Raw genomic sequence first — 24,377 nt, forward strand, 5'->3', positions numbered from 1 at the left:
CCTTTACAGTTGCAGCCTTGCCTAACCACGGCCTGCATGCAATTGCAGGTTGGCAGAGTCAACTGGCGTGTTGTGAATGTCCTTTAGAATCGGGACATATGTCCTGGGATTTGTATGGTGCTTGCATGTCACTTGACTCTGGACCACCCTCTCCTGCTCCCCACAAATTTAAGGCGGGTCATTCCCAGCCCCTCCCTGCTGGTGAGCTAAGCTCTTCCCCCGGCTGGCAGACACTTTGCTGGAACCTCAAGGACCTCTGCTTTCTGAGCCCCAGCCCCTGTCCCTGCTTGCAGATGGGTGTCTTGAGCTGGGCCCTCCCAGCCGTGGGCTCTGTGATGTGTGGCCCTGCCCTGACCATCTCTTACTATCCCTGACCATCTCTGCACTGACCACCTCTTACCTAAGTCACCACCCGGGGGCATCCTATCCTCCCCTTTTCCTTCTCACTATCCACATTTTATTGGTCAACACATGTCCACTGGAGCAGCTCCTCCAGGTAGGGCACCCCTCACAGGTGGTGCCCTCACCTTCCTCAGGCTACGTTCCTCCACGTGAACGGGACCACCTGTGCCCACCCTCCAGGGTAGGGGTCTGAGAGGCACCCTCGACCTCTGCCTTTCAATTAGGAACACGTCCAACTTTGGCCTTCTGCACTCTGCACAGTCTACTTCCCCAACTGCAACTGGCCACGGCGCTGGCCTCCGCTAGGAGCTCTGCCCAATCTCTCAGTTGTTTCCTTTGCCATGCAGAGGTGCCACCCTCAACAGCCACCAGACCTCTGGCTGACATAAAGCGCTGATGGGCTGTTTTGTCTTTTCTGCTGCTGTAATAGAATACCTGAAGCTGGGTAGTTTATAGAGAATAGATTGATTTGGCTCATGGTTCTGGAGACTGGGAAGTCCCAGAGCATGGTACTGGCAGATGGCAGGGGCCTCTTTATCATCTCATGGCAGAAGGCAGAGATGGCAGGGCAAGAGACGGTGAGTGAGCAAGAGAGGGCCCAGTTTGTTTGCTGTGACAAATCCGCCCCCTTGATACCTACCCCCTTGACTAACAACATTGATCTGTTCCGATGGCAGATCTCCATGACTCTACTTCCTCCTACCACTCTCCCTTCCCATCCCAACACGGCTGCCCTAAGGACTAAGTCCCCAATGCATGAACTTTAGGGGACATGCTAAAAGTACAGCACCTGCCACAGCTTTGAGATCTGTGTCACCTTGCCACTTGCAAGGAAACATAGCAGCTCCTTCCTGACTGGCAACCCTTCCCGCTATGGCATCCTGTCCCTTTCTCTTGTGAACTGAGCAGCAGGGTGGCCTCACGCTTCTTTGCAGGACCCTCCAACCTCCCCATGGTCTCCCAGGCTTGGGATGTCCTTACCACATGGCCACCACCTGGCCCACTCCAAGTCATCATTCACAGCACTTCCAAGGCCACCTGGGCCCATCGCCCCTGTGACGGAGATGGTCCAGCATAGGCCTCCACCTTGCCACCTGCTGCCCTGCATGGCGCGTCTCTGGCACCATGATGGCCTCAGGGTGGCAAGGCCCCATGGGTGCTCTGCAGAGGGAACAGGGACAGATGCTCTCTGAGTGCATGAGGGAGCCTGGGGTGCTCCAGACATGGGCCCCCAGGTGACTTCCCTTGGGGATGGTCGCACTGGTTGTTGCTCCAGTGCTCTGGCTCTTGTTACGCAGCTCTCCCGCCTTTGCCCTGCACCGCAGCACGGAGTGGTCATTCCCCTGCCTGTCCCCCACAGTGCTCACTTGAGCCTTGGCCTCGGCTTCCACCTGTCCTTGGAGGGGTCGCAGAGGTCCATCTCTGTCCCGGGCTTCTCCTCCCAGGTCCACATCTGTTTCACCAGCTGCCTGCTTGGAGTCCTCGTTGCTAGCTACAAGTGACCCTGCCTCACCCCTGAACTGTCCCTCCTGCAGGCCCCCTTTCTCAGAGAGTGGTGCCACCGTCTGTTCCGGGAGCAGGAGGAAGGGGAGCCATTCTGTACTCCTTTGTCCAGGTCCCTCTTGCCCGTTTCCCACTCGTCACCAACTGGGGAAGAATTCCCCCTCATCTACTCATCCGGTAGATATTCATTATACACCATTACGTGCTGAGTTTTTCTCTGGGCCTGGAGACTACAGTGGCAATTGAGACAAGCTCCCATGAGCAGAACATTTGTATAAAATGGACAATGTGTCCATGAACGCCCTTGGGACCTAGAACTCCAGGCAGCTGTGCTGGGAAGGGAGACTGGTAAGAGGTTCATCTGTCTCCACAGGCTTCCCTTTGCCACTAGGGTCTTTCTCCTTCTGAGGATGGAAAACCCATCCTTCAAGGCTCAGAGAATCAACACATGGTGTTTCAGCAGAGTGAGGTGAATTCTGTGCGCACCCGGCATAGGGTTTGCCGTGGTAAACACCCACGGGTGCTGGCCCTGCCTGCCCAAGCTCCCTGGGAAGCTTTTGGTCCCTTAGCTTTCGTGTTCCTAAATTTCCAGGTCTACAGACATTCAGAGCAAGAATGCATCCAGCAATGTTGATGGAAACCCACCCTCCATCCCGGTACTCCATGGGGCACATTGCTGTGGGGTCTCACACTGTCTTTTCCGCCACACTGAAAATGCTCAAGAATCATCCATGACATTAGTCAACCTAAAACTAGAGCCTGAACATGTGAATGGCAGGTCCTCTCGGGTGGGGTGGGAAGGAAGGGGATGGCCTCAACCCTGGGTACTGACACGAGGCTCCAATCCTTGTCCAGTGGCCGTGACTCAGCTCCTGTTAAGGAGAGCGATGGCCAATGCACAGCGACAGGAGAAGTTTACACAACAATCTCTGTCTCTGTAATATCTCCCAGGGAGATAATGAATTTTCTGCCTCTCAGTGAACTCAGTCCTTTGTAATTATATAAAGAATTAAATTACTGGTTTATCTGAAACGCAGCTTCTCCCAGTGGTGTGCATTGTTCGGTGAGTGACAATCCTTTTAAAGGTATCCCTCTCAGTGGAGGACAGCAGTGGTTGTGAAATCCACGCATACCATCGCTTCTCCATTCCTCCCTCTCAGCCAACAGAGACCAGTGAGCAGAACTGGGCATGGGCCAAGGCACCAGCCACTGGCAGAGCTGCCCTCCTTGGCCTGCGGGTGCCATGGAGACCTGCGCGCCATCTTGAGCCCACTTGCATCCCTGCTGCCCGCGCTGGTTTGAGCGGCTCACTCCGGCTTCCCAATGAGTTCTGACTACACGCCATCAGCCATATGACAGGGTCTAACAAATATCAGCACTCTGCCAGGTTCAATAAACACCCTTTTCAGGGTAATGGTCCTTAATGAGGACACCAGCCATCAGCGAGGTTGGAACACACTATAATTACGACTGGGCAAAGATGTCGCAGAAAGACCTGCAGGACGAAGGAGTGGAGCCACGGGGGAGGGGGCTCGTAAAGCAGACCGCCTGAGCCCGAAACCTCGTGCTGGTGGGAGGAAAAAACATGACTCAAGTTTTAGGGATTATTTCCAAAACAATGCCAACAATTTATCTAGGGATATTGGGGTTAAATAGTCGCTCATGTAATCCGTGCCCCATTTTATGTATCTATAATTAAGTCAAGGAGAGAATCGGAAACCAGCTTGATGGAGCACTTGGCTAAATTGGATCTATTACATGGAGCAAGAGCACCTTCCATCAAAATAATCCTTTAGGGTCTGCTGCGAATGTCATGGACGCTTCCATCATAGTGGCTGAGACAGCCTTTGCCCCCAAGGAGCTCAATATATTATGGCTGTGTTTGTGTGTAGCTCATCTCCCCAATTATAAGGCCGAAACTCTAGACACCGCCTTAAATATACAAGGTTCAGGGAGCCGCTCTCCCCCACCACAGTGGGGGCCAACTTCACCTTGGGTGAGAGAGGTGGGCATGGCTCCTGGGGGACTCACATGCCATTTATGCTTGAGCACTAATTTGTTGAGTGCACGCTCTGTTCAGGTGCTGTGCTGGCCCTGCGGGTGCAGAGGTGAGGAAATCAGGGTCCTACCCACATGATCACTAGTGTGGGAGACTTAAGAGGTGGGTTCCAGAGCCCAGGGAGGACTTTGACAGGTGATCTCGGGCGGGAGGAAAGGGCTCTACAAATTGACACAGCACGCACAGCTGGAATGACAAGAGCCAGGACAGGTAGGGGAGCTGTCAGGAGGAAAGGAAAGGATTTTACTGAGCACCTATTGTACTTCCCCAGCATCGTGCCACGGGCCTTATGTACTGCATCCCGCTAGGTGCTCTCGGCAACCCCAGAGGGTAGAGACGGCTTTTGTCATGATTTTATGGAGGGAATTTAAGAACTCTTCCATTCATGTGGCTGTCAGTTGGGGGTGTAGCTCCGTGGAAGAGTGCTCACCTGTGTGTGGGAGGCCCTAGGTTTCATCCCTAACACCACACACACACTTACACACACACACAGAAAAAAACCAATAAAAATCCCTACCTGGCTGCTAAAGAGCAGATGGAAGATTCAACTGTAGATCCTTCTGGTTGGGATTGATCATGCAACCCTTCTATCTTTGATTTGCCTAGAATATAGAATATTCTAGAATATACAAGGAAGGAAAATCAGGGGAAGAGATCAGAGGCCAGACTGTAGAGGGCCTCCTGTGCCAGCTAAGGTCAAACGGGATGTGTGGCACGTTGGCCAGAAAGAGTAATGGCCATGGGAGGGAGTGGCTGGGTGTGGAGGCAGGGAGGGAGGTCAGCAGGGCTGCCCCTGAATAAGTGCTTCAGTGGCAGGGCCTGGGCATGCGCCAAGGCAAGGATAACATGGGGGACAGGCCTCTAGTTCTCGTCCAGAGCGCTCCAGCTAGCCGCCTTTGGGTTGTCCGTTGGCCCCAGGGAGATAAGCACTCTCCTCCCTCCCTGCCTTCAAATAGGTTAATAGGCTGTTTCTAATTCCAGCCCAGATAGAGAGGCAGAATTAAATGAAAGCTGAAAAACAGACTCTGTGGCCTTCACAGCAGACAAGATGAATCCAGCTTTGGAGGTGAGTTGAAATTGTGTACAACTTTCAAGGCCCTCAAAATTGCAAGCGAAAACTTCTATGAAATCTCCGAGGACCCCCAAGGTGGCCATGCAAGTCGGAGCCCCTGGAGCACCAGAGTTTTAGCTTGACAGTGACCTCCCTCTGTGGCACGCTCCCCAGGAGGGCTGCCCTGTGAGGTCAGATGAGAGACTGAACGTGCTTGCTCTGGACCCTGCGTCCAGAACTGCCGTCCTCAGGCAGGGTGGGCCATGGCCAGCTCCTGCTCCTGTATCTGGATTGTCCCAGTAAAATATCAGGCTGGCGTCCCTGGGCCTCCTTCCAACGCAGTGTGTGCTCAGGAGATGGCAACTGATTTTAATACTCATCAAAGCCAAACACGATTAGGAAAACAGATCTGACACAGGATACGTCCTGTAATATATTCTAAACTCAAGCGGAAACCTCAGGCAGGTCCTTGGTTGGATATCAAGTGAAAGTGAGACGCAGAATCACCCCACAGCTGGAGAGCTGCCGGGTTTAGGCTACACAACCTGGCCCTGATGAAATTGCCTTTTCCTGGACACAGGCCAGTGGCTCCATACTTGGCCTGGACATCGTGCAATAGTTTGATCCAGGTAGTTTTAAGACACAGACATTTTTAATCAGGGTGAATGTGAACAATAGAGGTTTGTAGAAGAAAACAAGAAGAGCAAAACCAATTACAGCAGGTTTACAAAAGAGGGGTCCACGCAATGCAGGGAGAGCACAGGCCTGTCCCCCGTGATGACTGTCCCTGCTAAGTGACAGGTGACATCTAGTTAAAGGTAATGAAGGGAGTCTCCCCGTCCTCAAGGCCAATGTGGTGGTAAAAGTCAGTGTACTTCCTGGGGATGTGCATCACTATTTCTGAATACAAGGAGCATCGGCTTTTAGGAAAAGCTGAGCAAAGTATCTCACCAGAAACCATCTCTGGACAGGATGTTTTCCTCACTCTTATCAATGATGCTATGAAATCTTTAACCCACGGATTTTTATGAGCCATTTTCCACTGATGATATATAGGTTTTTACTTTGGCTTCTGGGGGTGATTTTAGCTACGGCAGCACCGGCGAGAAAGCCTTGCTCTTCCTCATAATTGTTTTCAACATCACACTGGTTATGATTATCTTTCACTACATTAAAAAGCAGAATAAGTTTCAGCCAAAAAATAAATTAATATAAACAGAACTAAGTGCATTATCGTGCTCTATCTGCTGGAGAATTCAGACAGTGAAAGAAAATATTTAAATAATTTAAGAAAAAATAGATTTAATTGTTAGGATTTCTAAAAAAGACAGTAATGTGCTCAGTGCAGCACCTAAAAGATGGAGATTGATTCTCTCTGAGGCAGATATCCGATCCCAAACACGAGGAGCAATTAAAAGACGGTGGTCTTTTGTAAATTACTCCCAGAAGAAATCTTGGAAATCTTTCATTTTAGTCATTTCGGTCCAATGAACCATAAAGCCATTATGAAGGAACAAAAATACTAGGGAGAAAATTGAAATACAACAGTAATTAACAATATGAATATATGAAAATAAAAATGAATCGGAGAAGATAACGATCATCACACATTCAAAACAAAGCAAAAACATTGCAACATTCTCAAAATCAGATCCTAAAGGTAAAGTCCCTGGAAGAAAACAGACCAAATTGGACTGGCACTGGTCCCCCTCAGAAGCTGGAGGGGTCTTCAAAGGCTTGCTGCACACATTTAAAAAAAAATTCTTGTTATTTTTCTAATGTCCCTTCACTGGAACCTAGGTACATCTCTCCCTGCTTTAGCATCATAGTTAACAATTTCCATCTTAGATCTGCACTTTTTGTTTCCATATGCTTAATGCCAACAAAGAATAATCAAGAAAAACCCTGGGAAAGGAGCCCCTATCACAAACACAGATTTCCCTGTGGGTTCTCTAATACTTTACAGACAAATGTTAAAGATTTATTGCACATGAACATCAAACATGGTTTTACTACAGTTCTCATTTGGATCAAATTGACACATTTTACATTCATTTTAGCCTAATGAGATTCTTTCACTACACATTATATTCCAAGTGACCCCGTACATTAAATTTGTGGCATGGAACAAACCCACTGATATAACAAAGCCCTTTTCTTACTGGTTTCTTAATTTACAAAAGAGAGAAAACAGTTTAGCAAAATCATAAATTTTGAACAAATGAATGTATTAATCGGTACTCAACAGAGAATACAAACTATGTAGACAGCCCGTGTTAGGAATGAGGCTGAAACATAGCTAAACTCTCCTTGACTTGGATTATAATCTGAATATTCAACAGTTCAGGGGTATTTCATAATTCAAATTGAGGGACTTAGTAAAGACAAAGTTGCAATCTTAACAGGAATAGAAAATTAGATTCGCAATTCATTTTTAAATGGTTGCTAACAGGCTGCCAGGATTCAATATTTGCTCTTTTGCACAATTGCTTATTCTTAAAAGTCAGTCTTAGGAAACATTCTTGTTGCTCAGTCCTGACGCTAAGTCACGTGGTGGACGTCTGTGGTAAGCGGCTCTGATGCTGTTCCCGAAAACGGGAGGAGGTGACCTTGAAAGGAGGTGAAAGGAAATGTTAATTAAAATTATTAGTGCTGTTTGAGGTGCTTATCTTGTTTACTGCAAAGGTGTTGCTCCCTTCTGCATAATTAGGGGTAATTTTACTTACTTTCAAGTCTGTAATTTTAAATATCACAAAGTTTTATCTTCCTGCATGAAGTAATTCATTATCGGTTTGTATGTAACTGCTTGATGTTTTAATCAATATGTGCAACTTCCACAAGTCTGTTATAATTTATCTAGAGGTTTTGTGTATTTTTTGTAGTGGCAGATTGTGAGTGGCACATGAAATAAAATATTTTTTAAATATATTTTTGCTGGAATTTCAACATTATTCTACGTTTTTGATGTGGGAGAAAGATTTGTATTGATCTGTCCTTTTATATTTCTTTTTGTGTAAGATTTTGCAGACCAGCAATATGGGCAAAATAAACTTCTCTGAAGTCTACTGCATTTGGAAACAAAGTATTCCTGTCACTTAATCCAAATAAAAACAAAGTATATTTTTACAGTCTACAAAAGAATAAATAAAATTTCCCCCTAGTACTTGGGATTGGACCCAGAGGCACTCTACCCCTGAGCCACATTCCCAGGCTTTTTAATTTACTTTTTATTTTTCAGTCAGGGTCTCACAGAGTCACTGAGGCTGGCCTTGAACTTGCAATCCTCCTGCCTCAGCCTTGCCAGTCACTGGGCTCACAGGAGTGTGCCACTGCTCCTGGCAAAAATATGTCTTACATGTTACTGATGTATTTTAAATCTAAATGGCCTATGTTTTTGTCAAAATTTGCATTGCAGCTTAATTTCATATTGAAATTACGAAGGTCTCAATGTTTAGAAAGTTCCCAGATGGTGTAGTCAAGGTTTCTATCCATAATTTTCATACTTTAAAATTAAATCTTTCTAAATTTTTCTTTAAAATCTTTCTTTTTTTGAAATTTTTTTTTTCTGAGTGAAAAGCAGAACAAAAGCATAGGCTTGATTTTTTTTCTTTTTCTCATTTATAGTAGATAGTGATTTTTTTTTCTTTACTAAGCTGATAAAAGCCTATTAAGGCTAATTTTTCTCAGCGTAGGTCTGTGAAATTAGTGAGGAGGTTCAGGCATGTGACTGGTACATAATCTAAATCAAACTCTGACAGCAAAATGTTCAGCACCAATATCAAAGCACACCTTCCGTTGATTCTTGGTCCTCTGGCTCAGGTTCCACCTGGAGACTTCACTGCTCAGAAACCATCCTGGGATCCTTGAAGTGGCCCTTTGAGGAGTGAGACCTGTGTTCCTGGGATTATAACCCCTCATCTGTTTACAATAGTCTACCCGTGAAACTCCAAGTGGAATGTTCCAGAACAGATTGGGCTCTAACATTCACCAGTGCTGCAGGGAACCCGGGGAGACTGCTGCTCTAGGCTGATGCAGTCACCCCTGCCCCCAGCTCCTGCCCTCAGCCAGGCCCCATGCTGGTTATCCCCAGGGGCTGAACAGTCCCTGGAGGTGGGAGTCAATGACCCTCCTGCAGAAATTTCTGAACCTGATACAGTGTTCCCATCCCTCTGTCCAGTACCTAGGAGGCTCCCAGCGCCTCAGCTGCCCCTTCAGAGGGGCCCGTCCAGAGGCACAAGGGACCCTGACAAGGGCATGAAAACAAGCACAGCCCGTGCAGCCCGGGCAGGGGGTGGGGGACCATGCACCAAGGCCCAGCCTTGCTGGGTGCTCTGGAGACCTTGCTCACTGTGTCTCAGCCTCTCTCTCAGGATCAGTCACAATGGCTCCCTAACCAGAAGCCAGCTGGTGTCCTCCCACTGTCCTCTCTCCCCTTGTCTTTGCAGTGCCAGTCTGGCCACATTGTACCAGTGCTCCCGCTGCCTGGCTTCCCTCTTTGAGCAAGGGCCAGCCCCTGCGCGGCCCTCTCCCCTCCATCTCATCTTGCAAACTCGATGCACCTGGTGTCCCACACAACCTTCCCTTGCCCGTGCTTTTTGGGTTCCTCAAACAACTGGAGTTCTCCCACTCCCCTCCCGCCTTGCAGACCACCCTCCCCGGGCCATTCGCATCTGCAGAGAGGCCCCTGGCATCTGAGCAGCGCACACGATCCACCTCGAGTTCCCCAGCTTTCTGGCCGTCCGGACACTCCGGTCTAAGGGCTTTGCTGACCCAATTCTGTTGTTGGTGCACATCTTCAGTCTGCCCAAGGGGCCCTCGGCTGTCTCGTTCTCGCCTGTCCCTAACACTTGCAGTACAAGGGAAGGTTCTCTGATGTTGTACAGTTCGGTAGGACCATCCAGCAGGCATGAGGCCTCTGGGCCAGCCCCGCAGCTCACCCTGGAGAGCTGGGTCCTGGCCTGCTGCAGCTGCTCCTTCTCAAACAGAACTCTTTTAACTTTTCCTTCTTCCAAGACCCTCTCCTGGATCTGCCCCCTGGCCTGCCAGCCTCTGCCCTTCTAAGAAGCATCGAACTCTTCCCAGCCACCTCCCCTGAAGTCATCGCCTGGCCTTTGCTCAGCAATGGCACAGCTGGCCCGTGCCGCTGTGTCCAGACCTGCCGTGGGAGCAGTGGCCCTTGGCCTGTGCCGTCCCTTATCCTGTTGTGGGTGACTTCCCCACAGGACTTAAGGCACAGTAGGAGCCAGGTCATCCTGCACAGAACAGCCTTGAGAGGGGTAAGACTGGGCGGCCCTGACTGGCCATGGGGAGAGCGCTGGACCTGGCCTGTCACAGTGGGGAACCAGAGTCCCCCACCTTAGGGCTGCCCCACACCAAGTGAGGGCACGCCCCACCTGTATTCCCACCAGCCCATGGACCACTTCCCCGTGCGCCTTGATATCCTCTGGCCTTTGTGATGAAGGGGACCACACTCCTGTCACCGCTTTGTGCGATGTCACTACTCCTGTCCCAATGTAGAAGTCACTGCTCATTCCCCACCAGGAGTGACCTTGCTTCACATGAAGTCGGGTTCTGGTCTGGGCACTGCCTTGTCCTGCCAAGCTCAGTCCCATCCTGATCACCAATCACTGTTCTTGGGATGACTGTGGTTGTATGGGAGCCATGGGGGATACTGGTCCGAGGGACCAGTCACTGTGTTTTGTGAACAAATGACATCCTATTTTCAGTTTGGGAGAGTGGGACATTTTGAGAATCTAGCTATGGCAAGCAATGACGATAATCCTGAGAATGATGGAAGTATTCACAAGAATTGGGAGATACTGTCCTATCTCATAGAGAAGCATTCAGGCTCAGAGAGGTGGGGTGCTTGCCCAAGGCCACCCTGCTCACAGAGCCAGCATGAGACCTGAGCCACGTCTGTGTGATTTCCACCCGTCTCCCTTGGTGCGGGACAGGCACCCTCCTGTCAATTCCAGGGACACAAGGCAAAGGGGAAAAAAAGCCACTTGGGTTCTGGGATAGCTTTATCTTTTCACTTTTCTAAGCCTCCTGTAGATTGACCGCTCATCTAGGCAGGGGCAAGAAAGCCCGGCTAGCTCAAAACCAAGTTCATTTTTGAATCTGTGGTATGTTTGCTCAGAGCCAAAGGCCAAGGGGATTTATATGGTTGTTGGAAGTATTTTCCCTGAGGAGTTAAAAAATATTCTGCAATAGCCCGTTTTTTAATAAACTCTGAGATTGATTTGCTTCCAACTTGCTCCCTGCTTATCTTACTGGTTCACTGTTAATAGTCCTGCGGGAGCGCAGAGAGATTGGAGAAGAGCGGGAGATGTAGGAGGCCGAGGGGAAGTTTCAGAAGGAGACAATGATGACCCGGACCTTAAACCACTAAAAACATTTTTGAGAAGTTAGACTCTGTGACCCTGCCTTGCTCAACTTCCCCTTCCTCGCCCCTCCCCGTCCTCCTGCCGACATCCACCATGGCCGCGGGACTCTCTGAGAGCAAGACAGAAAAATCACCTTCCTACAGGAAAACTGGCCTCCTCTTCTCACCAGTGGGAAAGAGCGACGGTGGCCTTCCCGATGACCGTGCACAGCCCAGAAGCTCCTCTGTGCACGTGAGGTCAGAGGGTCTCGGAGCGAGAGTAGAAGGAGCTTTGAGGAGTCCAGCTGGAAGGGGCCCTGAAATCACCCTAGGACCACCTCCCCTTTCTTCCGGGGGAACACCGAGGGGGGCTTACCAAGACCAAAACCCTGGCTCTGTGCTCTTCAAAATCTGTCCACGGCTTTCTAAGAAGCCTCACCTGCCCCGTGGTTTCAAACTCCTCCCTGTTTCAGGACTCCCAGGCGCACTGAGCCGGCCTTGACTTCCCCACAGAACAGGAGACTCCAAGGTCCAGCTGCTGGCCCAAGTTCTCCAGTGTTAGTCCACAGGGCTGTCCAATTCAGTCTGTCCCAGGCAGAAATATTGAATCTTCCTTCACTCCCCACATAGAGATTTCTCTTCTCTTGCCCATTCCCCATTAAGAAATGGCACCACCCTTTATTCTGTGGCTTAGGCTTAAAATTCGTGAGGCACCAATAGCTTCTCTGTTAGTCCAACAGCAAGTCCTGTGTTCACTTCATGCATGCTTCCACCTCTGCTCCAGCCATCCCCATTCTCCTCTGGGCTTCTACAGAGGTTCTGGAACACTTTCCCTCCACTCTTGACACCTTGCTGTCCCCAGGCCAGAGCAAGCTTCCCAGGGCACAAGGCACGTCGCACAGCTCCTGCTCACACACGTGCATTCCGGCAATGGGAGCTGGCCGACCCCACCTGGGGCTGCGGCTGCCTTCCTGGCTCACCGTGATGCTGCCTCAGGTCCACCTCCATGGCCCTCCCACGTGCTGAGTTTGTTCTCAGGTTCTAGCATTCTGTTGGCGTTCCTTGTGCTCACAGAACTTCTCTCTGGATCTCACCAGGGCTGGCTCCCCCTCTCATTCATGTCTTAGGCAAATGGCCTCTCCCAAGAAGGTCCCACTTCTCCTCTCGAGGTCACTGAAGCTACTCACAATCACCAAGGTATGGAAGCAGCTTGAATGCCTTTATGCCTTTCAGGGCATGAGGATAAAGAAAAAGTGGTACCTAGATCCTGTTCAGCCAGAAATAGCTGCAAAACCTGTCATTGGGAGGACATTATGCCCAGTGAAATAATCCAGGCTCAGACAACCCAGGCCTCCTGAGCTCACTCACCTGTGGAATCTGAAAGAGCTGATCTCGAAGCAGCTGACATTGAACAGAGGCTCTCAGAGGCAGGGGAGTGGGGAGGAGGGTGGGAGAGGGTGGTCAGCAGGGCGGTGCTACAGTGGAGGACAGCCTCCTGGTACTCCTGGGTGTGGTGAGGTGGCTGTAGCTGACAAGAATGCATAGCTCATTCCAGTAGCTAGAGGAGATGGTCTAAATGTGAGGAGAAATGGTAAGAGTTTAAGATGACCTACGAGGACAAAGAGCAAAAATCAAAGACGATGGCTTTGTTAATGGCCTGGATAGACCCACTGTCTAATGTGTGTGTGTTGACATACCACACTGTGCTGCAGAAGTATACAGGATTGCTGTGAGTTAATAAGATGATCATTGTAGAAGCCAGCCTAGCTTGGGGCTGGGTGTGGCTCAGTGGCAGAGCACTTGCCTAGTGTGCTTAGGCCTTAGGTTCCACTCCTAGCTCTGAAAGCAGAATCTAATACATAATACTTATTTTTTAAAAGGAAACTGGTCTTTCTCTATCAACTGGTAGGAGGACAAAGGCATTCAGGGCACCCTGCTCTGCCACCAGCCTTCCTAGGGTGAGCTCAATAAACGCACGTGGAGTAACATGAGAAAGAGGAAAGTGTGACGCGGCACTCACAGTCCACTGAACTGCACGCTTCAAAATGCTCCACATGCTAAACCATGTGCCCTGTGCATTATGTCACATTACAGAACACACAGCCAATTGGTTCCTTCCTGAGAATCTGCAGGGGGAAGGCTCCAGAAGACTGAGGTCAGAGGGAGGGGAACCAGAGAGCATTCTGACAAATCAGCATCTGCCATCTGTCACCTCTGTATGGCTTCGAGGCACTCTGGCCCGTGCAGGTGAGCAGGGGATGGTCCCTGCAGCGGACATTTTCCAGTGGAGGAAACAAGCAGACAGACACAAACAATCATGTGTTGATCCACGGACACACACCCCACACAGTCACTCTCTTACTTCGCCTCTTCAATATCGCCGGGGAGTGTGCAAAGCTGGCTTGCCTAGATTTAACTAAAACCCAATGTGGACGTGAGCTTCGCAGGTGGCAGCACACACAGGTGGCTTGACACATCACAGCCTCACTCGCGCATCTTAGTGGAGCTAGAAAATGAGAACAAAAATGTCCTGCCAACTGAAGGCATAATAAGGGGCAAACGTGCTCAGCCTGCAGCTGAGACCCGAGGCAGGGGTCTCAGATGGCCCCTCCTTCTGCCATCTGCTCCCTGCATCCATGCTCTGAAGTTACTATAGGTGCCTTTGGAATGGGGGGAGTCCAGAGCTCTTAAGATATCTTAATCTGTTTTCTTGCATACTTAAAAATGTTGAGAGTTGTGCATATTGCAATTTTAGAGTTTTTTTGTGGTCCCAGTGGGAATAAGATGGAAACCAGCGGTTGGTCCAGGTACTGAGCAGCAAAGAGGAGCCTTCCTGAAGAAATCCTTCATCGTCTCAGTAGTTTCCCCATTTAGGAACTCCAGCCACAGACTTGAAACAGCAACCAGACGATGAGCAAGGTTCCAGGGGATGGAGAGACCTGGATAATTGACGAGCTTCATAAGAAGCACGAATCCCTCCCCTCCAGCCTCGTCCCTGAGCCCTGGGAGCTGGGCAGTCCCAGAGCTGGTGCTCACCACCATGGCAGACTCCTTCCAAAAGAGGCGAAAACCAGGACTTGGTTCAGGTGTCTGGTAGGAAAAGAGGAGGAATAAAACACTGCTTTCATCATGTGGATCTTGGAACAGACTGTGCCTAGCCCCAGCTGCACCTGGGAGCGCTTGGTATTTGTGGAAACTGTTGAGCACCTCTAAAAGGAGTGTTGGACTTTGATTCACGCTCTGTCCTCAGAATGCCAAAATGCTCACTGTTCCCTTATATGGGAGGTTGAAATACTCTGAGTTTTTGTCGTGATGTTATCATTCATCTTTTCCTTCCTTTCTCTTTTTAAATTTATTTGAACGCAGCTATTCAGTGCTCTGATAATTTCCTTGCGTTCTTTGTCTCTACTGCTTTAGGAGGCAAGTTGTGTGGGTGTTTTGTTTGTTTTTATGTGTTTTTGTTTTTGTTGTTAACTAGCTCTTGAAACACTACGTGAAATGTCAAGACTTTTGTATGCAAATGCAAACAGTACCAGAGATTGCTTTCCTGGTGAGGGCTTGAGATTTCTCTGCTGCTGTGCAGACTTGGCTAATGAAGGGGCTCTTCATTTAGGAGGAGATTGCTGCAGAAGGCAAGAGAAGGGTTAAGATCAAAGGGCAGATGCACTCATTTATAGCATATTTTCATGGGCTGAAACAGCCTCACATGATCTGTGACATTTGGCCACAATGGAGAGAATTTGGAGAGCGAGTGAGGTCAGGTGGGCGTCTTGGGAGAAAAACACAGAGAAATACTATAAAATATGTGCAGTTAAGCGGAAAAATCAGCATCTGCCAGCTTTTTGTTTTCTTTCTTGTTTTTTGGATTTGCAGGAAATTGTGTGTGTGTGTGTGACTTCAGCTTTGGAAATGAGAGGAAGAAAATAAGCAGGAGCCACAGAAGGGAGTTGAGGGATAGTCCATCTAAGCCAGCTCGTCCCCAGCCTGCAAGCACACGCAGCACGGGCTGTCATCTCAAGGTGAAAAGTATTTGTTTCTTCCCTTTGAGTTTATGTACAAAAGAAGAGGGCCAGCCTGCCTGGGCAGATGCCACCAGACACAGAGATGTCTCCCGTCACACGCCTGGAGTCCTGTGCAGAGGCCCCAGGACACAACCCTTAAAAATGAACAAAGCCCCCAAGTCAGGTGCATGCAGAGCCTCGCGGCCAGCTGCTCAGAAGCCTCTCTACTTTGGGATTGTGTGGAAATATATATTTTAAAAGAATATACAATAAAATACACAATGGGAAAAGGAGTAAACAGAATCCCTGTATGTGAGGTTTCCCCTTGTCTTTGGCCTTTGTTTTCTTGGTAAGACGACCATATTCCAGCTTGCTCTTTTGTCTAAGGTGAACGACGTCCCGTGGTCTCCAGCCTGCTCAGTTGGTTCCCGTCTGCGGCCTGGGTTCCCTGGCAGCCCACCTGAGAGGGAGCTGGGTGGGCGGGGTCTTTATTAGGAGCAACACGCCAAGGAAGTAAGAGAGGGAGGCAGGGCTGGCGAGGGGGAGAGGAGAGGGTGGCGCGCAGGTTGGCGGAGCCTCTGAGAAGCTCGAGGGTGGGCCCAGTCCTCTGGGAATCCGGAAGAGTGGGGAGGGTCTGGACGGGCGTTTCCGTCCTCCCCAAGTGGGGCTCAGACCCACCCCTTCACACCCAGTCACGGAGCAGCCCCCCCAGGGTTACAGGAAGCTCTGTTCTGGGAGAAGATGTTGCCGGAGGCAGTAGTCACCGCCAACTCCTCTGTGACTGTCCCAGAGCCTTCGTCCTTGGCCACCTCATCTGCTGGCTTGGGTGACCCAGGCCCCTGTGCCTGAGGGGACTCCTGGTCATCCCACCTTCCTCAGGCAGGGTGCCTGCGCTCCTCGATCCACCCTCACAGGTGGGCAAGGGGACAGACCCTCCTTGGCCTGTCTCAGCTGCTCGCTGTCCTGACAGGGTCAGTTTTTCTAGGTGGTGGCCATAGCTTAGAGTTCAAGGGGACTCTTCCTGTGTTGCTTCCTGCAGGGTCCACAACCCTGACCCTGCAAAACACAGATGAGGGAACAGGAAGCAGGTTGTGTCCCAGGGGGTCGCTGAGGGTGATGGCCACAGGAGCTCCTCTCGTCCACCCCATGCCCACCCGATGCATGTGTTCCTCCTGCAGGGACCCAGCAACTTGCAGGCATCTCTGCTTCCACATGTTTCCTGCCTCTGGTGAGAGATGCCCATCCTCACAGAGCATCATGGCCAGGGCCCCCCACAGACCCTTGTCCCAACCTTCATCAGGCTGGCAGCTCTCAGGTGCCACCCACAGCCCCAACGTACTCCTGGGATTCCTCCACTGCAAGGTCAGGCCGCTGCGATCCTGGGATCCACAACTGTGAGCCCTTGGATGATGGAGCCAAGCCGGGCTCACCCACACCCAGAGAAAGTGACTGTCCCCATGAGGACAGATGCGTCCTGACCCCGCCATGGGAAGGTACTTGGTGCACTCCATGGCCCACCAAGTGACAAGTAGACCTCTCCCAGACAGGCCTGACCAGAGCCTCTCCCTGTGCCACAGGTTGCACATCGGGGGCAGATTTCTTATATATACATATTTGTAGGTGAACACCATAACACCATACCTTTATTTTATTTTTATGTGGTGCTGAGGATCGAACCCATGCGTGTGAGGCAAGCGCTCTACCACTGAGCCACAACCCCAGCCCAGGGAGGCAGATTTCTTAAGGCTCCCCAAGACGGGGTCTGCAGTGACGTATCTCTGTGTGGTCTTGCTCACTCTCATGCACACACAGCGGAACTGCCTCTGCAGGCTCAGAGGGCTCTGAGGAAGCTGGAGTTCAAACCATCGGGCCGCTACCTAGAAAATCCCATTCCCAGAGGTAGGGGCTCATTTTGTCCTTGGCAGAGCAGCCCTGTCTGTGTGGGACAACTAACCTCCTCTGTAGTGGGTGCTCCTTCTCAATTGAGGGTAGATTTTTGCACCCAGGGCTCAATGGTAATGTTGGAGTCATTTTTGGTCATTAAAGCTGTGGTGAGTGGAGTCCAGAGGTAATGCTGAACACCTGCTATGCGGAATACAGCATGCCATGACGGAGGGTTTCAGTCGAGGTTGGAAAGTTCCAGCTACTCTGACAGCTGAGTGTCTGCTGGTCCTCAGCTTCCTCTGCCATCAGCTGTGGACATTCCACATGGATTTCCTCTGACTGCTGATCATAAGTAGTTTTTCCATATCTAGAGGATCACAGAACTTAGCTAGAACTTCCCTGGCCTGTGTTCATCCTAGAGTCAATGACGACCTTGATGCACCACTATGACACTTGGCACCCATGAATGCCTTCCCTGGGGTACACAGGCCTGTCTGTGCCTGGCGGCCTCCTCTTCTCTGGGTACCACGCCTCATTCTGCCACCTCCACCCTGGGCGCTCCTCCACCTGCCATCAGAGTTTGGGATTCTTAGAGTGAGGCTCTGAAATGGACCTTGGTGAGCCTGGCGTTTATTTGAGATCAGTGCATTTGGGAAGGGGAGGGGCAAGGACAGACATAGGGAGAAGCCAATCTGGGACACGGCCTGAAAACACTTGAGCTGTGGAAAGGAGATGTCTGGTCTGGGCTGAAGGAGCCAGGGTCGTTAAGTGGGAAACTTGATCAGGAAGGGCTTGATCCTTGGGTAAGCTGGCTCTCAGCAAGTGACTTGCTAGAAGGGGAGGCAGGGATGTCACTCCGTGTCCACCGCTACAGGTCGGGTGATTGGATGGGGACAGATTTTCTGGGGGCAGGATCTTCAGATGTGCATGGTGATCTGTGATCTTTGCCCACCATGCTAGGTGTTAGATTTAGGATGCCTAAGTGTGTGAGGGGAAGGGTGGGGTTTGTGTGGTGAGTGTGTGTGTGTGTGTGTGTGTGTGTGTGTGTGTGTGCGCACGTGTGTGTGGTTGGGTGTGTATCCTTGGGCAAGGGATAATTTTTTCTGATAGTTGCCTCTCTAGAATTTTCTGAGAGAACATATCCTGCTGCAGAAACACACCAGTCTTCAAGATGTGCGTTGATTTACCAATGAGTGGATTTAGAGGCATTTGACTAGAGTTATTGAGAGTTAAGTAGGGTTTCTTTGCCAGATTCTTCCTTATCTAGGCCTCTTTTGGATTTGGAAGATTTTGAGAAACAGTTCAATTTTCTCTAAGTGGATAAACTATGGCGGGCAAAAGGAAAGGCATGTTCAGCCCTTGACTGCCTCCTGTCCACATGAAGGAGCACAGGTGTTCATTTGATTTAATTCCCTTAGCATTCACCCTCATTTAACAATCTGAAGTTCATCTTCAGAGTGAAAAAATGAAGTCTGAGCACTTGAGTGTGTTTACCCCATGACATTTTGCCTTCACTGTCGATAGAAGGATGGAGACGGTATTTCCCTCTTTGCCTTTGGTGGTGGGAAGCTCAAGGCTTTTCTCAGAAGCAAGAGGAAGTACTGAAGAAGTTCATGGTGTGAGATCTCAAAGGGCTCCGGAGGCCACCGGAGGGGGAAGGCGGGACAGTGCGGGCTCCCTGACCCTGCGCTTCTCCTGCAGGTGTGCTGGTCCTGGCTGCGTGGTGGCTGCTGTGGGGTGGGAGGAGCGGATCCACTGGTGCTCGGGCTGCAGCAGCTCTGGGTGTCCGGGGAATTGTTTCTACTTCAGGGCAGTGAGCAGAGAAAGGCCCCGGGCATTCGGTGGTCTACACTCCAGCAGGACAAGCCTGGCTCGGAAAGGTCAGGGAAGAGGATCTGGGAGTGTGGCGGCCTGGCTCGGGCTCCTCTTCCTGTCTTCCTGGAAGAGCAATGGTGGCCAGAGAGCCTGGGCAACCTCCTCCCGTCCTGGGTGGGATCACCCTGGCCTCAGCCTCAGATCTGTCTACTGGAGTGGCCATCACCGAGGCCACGGGCGAGGCTTCCACAACAGGAATCCATTTTCCCAGGCGTCGGCCTCTCTGCAGAGCTTCAGATGCCCTGGGTCTCCCCTGGTCTTCCTCCATCTGTGTCAACAGAGACCTTCTCCTGTGAGCACAGCCTCCTCTGAGCCCTCTCTTTGACAGGGCTGATCTGGGGCTTCCGTCTCTGTCCTTGTAGGATCTGGGATGAGCAGGAATCCTCTAAGCAGTTTAATGGAAGACGTCTCCCACCCTGGCGTCTGGCCTCCCTCCATACCCTGTCACCCCACATCAAGTGACCGTGTTTTCCAATCACGGGGCAGGAATGCTCTCATGCTTGATGTTCCTCGCACCCACCTCTCCCTACTCTTTGACTGTAAGTCCCTACTTGTCCTTGTTGGAGTCAAAGTTGAGCCTTATCTCCTCCTGGAGAAGACCTGACTGTGGTGGACCCTGTACCTATGGCCACGGTCTCCTTCCCATCAGCCTCAAGATCCATACAAGTGTTTGGGTGAAGGTTTTCTTTAGCAGAGTCTAACTCTAAACTTCCTCTTCTTAGATTGACACTGGTCATATGGGATGCAGGCTCACCTGCATGACCTCATGTAAATCTAACCACCCTTTGAAAGTACCCTCTCCAACAGCAACCACACTCAGGCACTGGGAGATGGGACCTCAACAGGCGGAGCTGGGCAGGCTGCAAACCCTTCCAGGCCCCGCCTCCTATCCCCTCTCTGTGGGGCAGGAGGTTGTGGCCACTGTCTGCCAGGCTCCGAGTTTCCACCTTCCCTTCTTCCCGGAACCTCTGGACTGCTGTGTTCCAGCTCCCGCCTGCACTCAGCCCTCCCTTGGAGAGCATGGCTGTTAGAGGTGTGAGGCCGCGTGGTTTGTCATGCAGAGGTGAGCCCGAGAGTGAGGGAGCCCCGTGCACAGAGGGAAAGAAGGCACATTTCTACGGCACCATGGCAGAGAAGCAGCCAGGGCTTGGCACAGGGAAGGAAGAAGGTCCTCGGAGCTTTACTGAGCAGCAATGTGACTGGCAGATCCTTAGGAAGCAGGGTTTGCCTGCCAGGGAGGGGCTTCCGCTGGCCCCTGATGGCTGCCCCTTGCTGGGAGAAACTACGACGGGGATTTTAAAACCAAGTGAGAGGCTCAGCTCCAGAGCCGAAGGCGACTCCAGGCCCCGGTGACCTGCTGTTGTGGCTTTATCCTCCTGGTCCCTCCTCACTGGCACTGCACTGCCACCTCTCGCACACCAGCGCTCTCCTCCCTGGCTCATGGGTCACCTGGAAACTGCCATCTCTAAATGCAAACCTTGGGCTCTTTTGACCTAAAAGCAAATCTGTTGCCTCCTTGGTCAAGGGGAACCCCTCAGTTGCACTCAGAGTTTCCCAGGCAGCTCGGAACATGGAGCACGGGACGGAAGGGACACACAGAGCCCCCTCTTCACAGCCTCACATCTCCAGCCTCCTGCTCTCCTTGGTTCCATTTGCCATGAATTATTAATACCATTATTGTTTTTTCTCCAGAAATTTTGAGACAACTTCATAAATGGTTTCTCTGTTTTCTTATTCTATCACTGGTCATGAATATTACTGATTAATCTGTAATTTTATTGGAAAGTTTACTTTAAATGCAAAGAAGAAGTCAGACCCCACTAGAGGCCATGCCATCTGATGCCATCTGATGCCACCCAGCCCTCTTCAGAGGCAGCCCCTGGCTCTGTTCTGCACTCAAAGCTTTCTGCCTTCTGGACAGAGCAGAGGAGGGTACTCTATTCTCTGGAATCTCTGAGAAGAGCTAGGTCCCTCTGGGTACTGCACCCCTGTCCCTGGAACAGCCTGGGGGTCCCCCGTTCATGGACAGGTCTCTCCCTCTCCTTCTGTCCACCACATTCTCCCACCTTTGGTGACGAGTCAAGGAGCCCAAGGTCCAGTGCCTTCGGTGACCACCCCGTGCTGCTTCTCCTCTTTTTGTCTGGACCACGTGTGCCTCCTGCCTCCTCCTGTGTGAGCTGCTCTTGCTGGCCCACTGCTGTGGGTGGGAAGGGGACCTTTCTTTTCTGCTCTCACAGGTGAGAGCCGGCCTGAGGCCCCCCAGGGGACCCCCACCTCTGCTCTCTGTACAGCACCTGCACAAGCTCCTCACACTCGATCATCATTCAGTCTCCCAGGGCTCACTCCGTTTGTGGAGGAGAAGTGGAAGCTCAGGCCATTTAGGTGATAGCTGAAGTGACCTGGTGAGGGTCCCAGTGTGAGCCTGCTCTGGAACTGCGGCAGGGAAGGAAGCAGGCCTCCTGCTGGCTAGTCTAGAAGGTGCCCTGAGCCCTCCTGCAGCCTGGCTTGTGAGTTGGGTGGTGTTCTGGGCAGAGAGAAGCAGGAGGTGGAGCTGAAGCCTGGCCACCCACAGGACAGCGAGGGACACAATTTTCAGAGTCCCAAAGCCCATGGAGGTCATCCCAAGGTACCTGTGAACTCAGAAGAGGAGATACCGTGGGGCCCAGGGCCTGTGAGGCAGGGAGGGAGAGAAAAGAAGACCAGACCTGGGTTTTCCAGGTCTCAGGACCACCAAGGTGCACGCCCTGGCTGGGCCATGGCCACCCGCTGTGCCTTGGCCTTCCCATACAGCCCACTGACAATCCCAGGGGCCCAGGCCCTGTCTGCCCCCTTGGAGCAGACCAGCAATGTGCTTCAAGGTTGGGCAGGGGAGGCCAACTCTGCAGGAAGAGCTTCGTGCAGCCCAGGGTTACGAGCTCCCCGGCCTCTCCCCTCCCCAGCCCTCCGGGTCCCTGGGAGAGAGCAGGACTCAGTGAATATTGCTGAATAAAAGAATGAAGAGGGATGACTTTCTTTTCCATGGCTCTCAGGATGAGTTGACGAAGATGAATGGAAATGTATTGTGTTAAAAAAAAATTCCCAGAATCAACTACAGGAAAGGGGTAAATGGCCCACAAATACTTAGACTTCCACATTCCTTCACCAAGCCATGAGCTGGGGCTGAGGAAAGGATGCCCACGGGCTGGCACGCTGACACACAAAAGGCCGAGAAGCCTCAGACGGAGGCCCCGCTGACCGTGCCTTGTCCCCCTGCCAGGAGCTGTTGTGCCTCACCAGGAGCAGGGTGCTGTTGCCTTGCCCCCTCCAGGGAATCTCATCAGATGGCCCAGAGAAAGAAAGACGATGAAACTCCCCAGTCCAGAGCACCCGAGGGACGGAGTGAGGGTCAGATGGACTCGTCCTCTCTTTTACAGAGGGCAGCTCGGACCCATGACCTGGGAGACGAAGCCTTCACGGTGAGGCCCCTTCACCCTGCCCAGAACTCCTCCTTCCCCATCCTGGACTCGTCATCCCACCCTCCAGGACACCCCGAGCCATTCCTCTTCCAGCCCAGGATGGCATGAGCCCCTCCTGCCCTCCAGGGAGACGGGCACGTGCTGTGTCCACCTTGTGGTGCCTCAACAGACTCACATGACTTTCTCTCCCGTCGCTGGTTACAGCAAAGCTCTTGGGGGTGAAAAGAGCCTTTCCTTCCACCCCACCCACAGTCCAGGGCTGGGCCTAGTCCTGCTTCTGGTCCAGGGCAGAGGGCGGGGAGAAGAGAGGAGGAAGGGGTGCCACAGGCTCTGTCCTCGGGGGTCCCATGGAGGAGGTGCATGGGGAGTGAGTCTGGATTCACACTGCAGGGGGACGGTGCCAGCGTCAAGGTCCTGGGGTACCATTTGCTCCACGGGGGCTTCCAGGAGCCTTCCAAACGTCACGGTGAAGGAGCTGCATCTGAAGGTGACTCCTGGCTTGAACTTGAAGAAGGGTCAACGTGTTGTGGTCACTCTCCTGAAGCTCCCAGGGAGGCTGTCCTGGAAGTTGCCTTGGGCTCCTCTCCCTTTGCCCTTCCCGACTCCTGAGGCCCTCTGCAGGCTCACGTCTGTGCTGACACCCTTCATTCTCAGTGGTCTAGCTGCTAGCTGCTAAACCTTGCTTTTGATTTACAGAACCTAGAGCACCTGATGACCTTTGCGACACCCCTCCTTCGTCATTAGATTTATAAATCCATGTGACAGCTGTGGAGAAAGGGAACACAGGCCCTGGATGAGGAAGACTGGCCATGCAGTGTCCCTGCTCTGACCCTCCTCCGCTCTCTGTAAAAGCCCTTCCTGCTCCTGCTGCCCCAACATGCAGCTTTGAGGCAGAGCCGCTCCATCTTCTCAAGATTCCAGGCTTTGAGTAGATCTGGCTCCTTCCTACCAATTCCAGCCTTTGAGTGGCGGACCACCGGGACCTCACTTCTGGTCAGACTGCTCTTTTCTAGATGAGGGGATGAAATGGACACAAGGGAGATTCCCAACGAAGTGTCCCTTTCATTTTAAAGTGTATTACAGGTGAGAATAACAGGTGGTCCTGTTTACCCTGTAAGCCCCAGAAAATCAGTGACCTGGCAGAAGAGGGGTCGTGGTGGGGTGGCAAGGGCAGGAAAAGGGCAAATCAAGGGCCTCCCTGCTCGCATGCTCCTGTTCCTGGAGCCAGCTGGGCTGTCTGTGGTGGACCGTCTGGAGGACCGTCCACATCAAGCCAGTGGATGGAGGAGCTGCAGGAATCCCGGCCTTCAGCACCTCAGAAACACGGCACCTCCCAGGTCCAACCCCCAGCAACACCCCACGTCCTCCCTCCCAGCAGGGTTGCTGAAGCTCTGAGATTGTGAGGATCATTGGGGTGGGGAAGGAAGGGTGGCATCCTCGGTGTCCTTGGGCTCCAGATTCTAAGGTGAGAAAATGAGATCAAGTGTGCAAAGACCCTGCCTGCTGTCTCCCAGAGAGCTGCTGGCTGTGCCCTGGGATCTCTGCAGCCCTGGGAGGGTCTGGAGCTGATGGACCCTGGCGTTTTGATTGGGCATGAAATCCTGTGCAAAACTCCATGCCACGACGGTCCCAGTCACGAGTCTGTCAATTGTGGCCACCTTGGCAGAGCACGTCAGGGCCAGGGCCAAGATGCTGAGTACAATCCGCGTGCTCTGAAAATCCCAACCTTTAAAATCCATTCTGAGATGTGATTTAATTAAATGCTGTGTGCTTGAAACTGGTT

The 24,377-nt window shown here is 51.6% G+C and overlaps 1 long non-coding RNA gene across 1 annotated transcript; it reads right to left on the reverse strand.

The window, feature by feature from the left end:
* Positions 1-6,297: 6,297 nt before the first annotated feature.
* Positions 6,298-14,612, reverse strand: LOC144367526 (uncharacterized). Its single transcript, XR_013426996.1, has 2 exons — positions 11,535-14,612; positions 6,298-7,624 (listed from the first exon to the last, which is right to left on the reverse strand). It is a non-coding gene; the product is annotated as an uncharacterized LOC144367526 (long non-coding RNA).
* Positions 14,613-24,377: the final 9,765 nt, after the last annotated feature.

The sequence above is a fragment of the Ictidomys tridecemlineatus genome, chromosome 1 (assembly GCF_052094955.1).
Source record: "Ictidomys tridecemlineatus isolate mIctTri1 chromosome 1, mIctTri1.hap1, whole genome shotgun sequence".
Taxonomy (NCBI): domain Eukaryota; kingdom Metazoa; phylum Chordata; class Mammalia; order Rodentia; family Sciuridae; genus Ictidomys; species Ictidomys tridecemlineatus.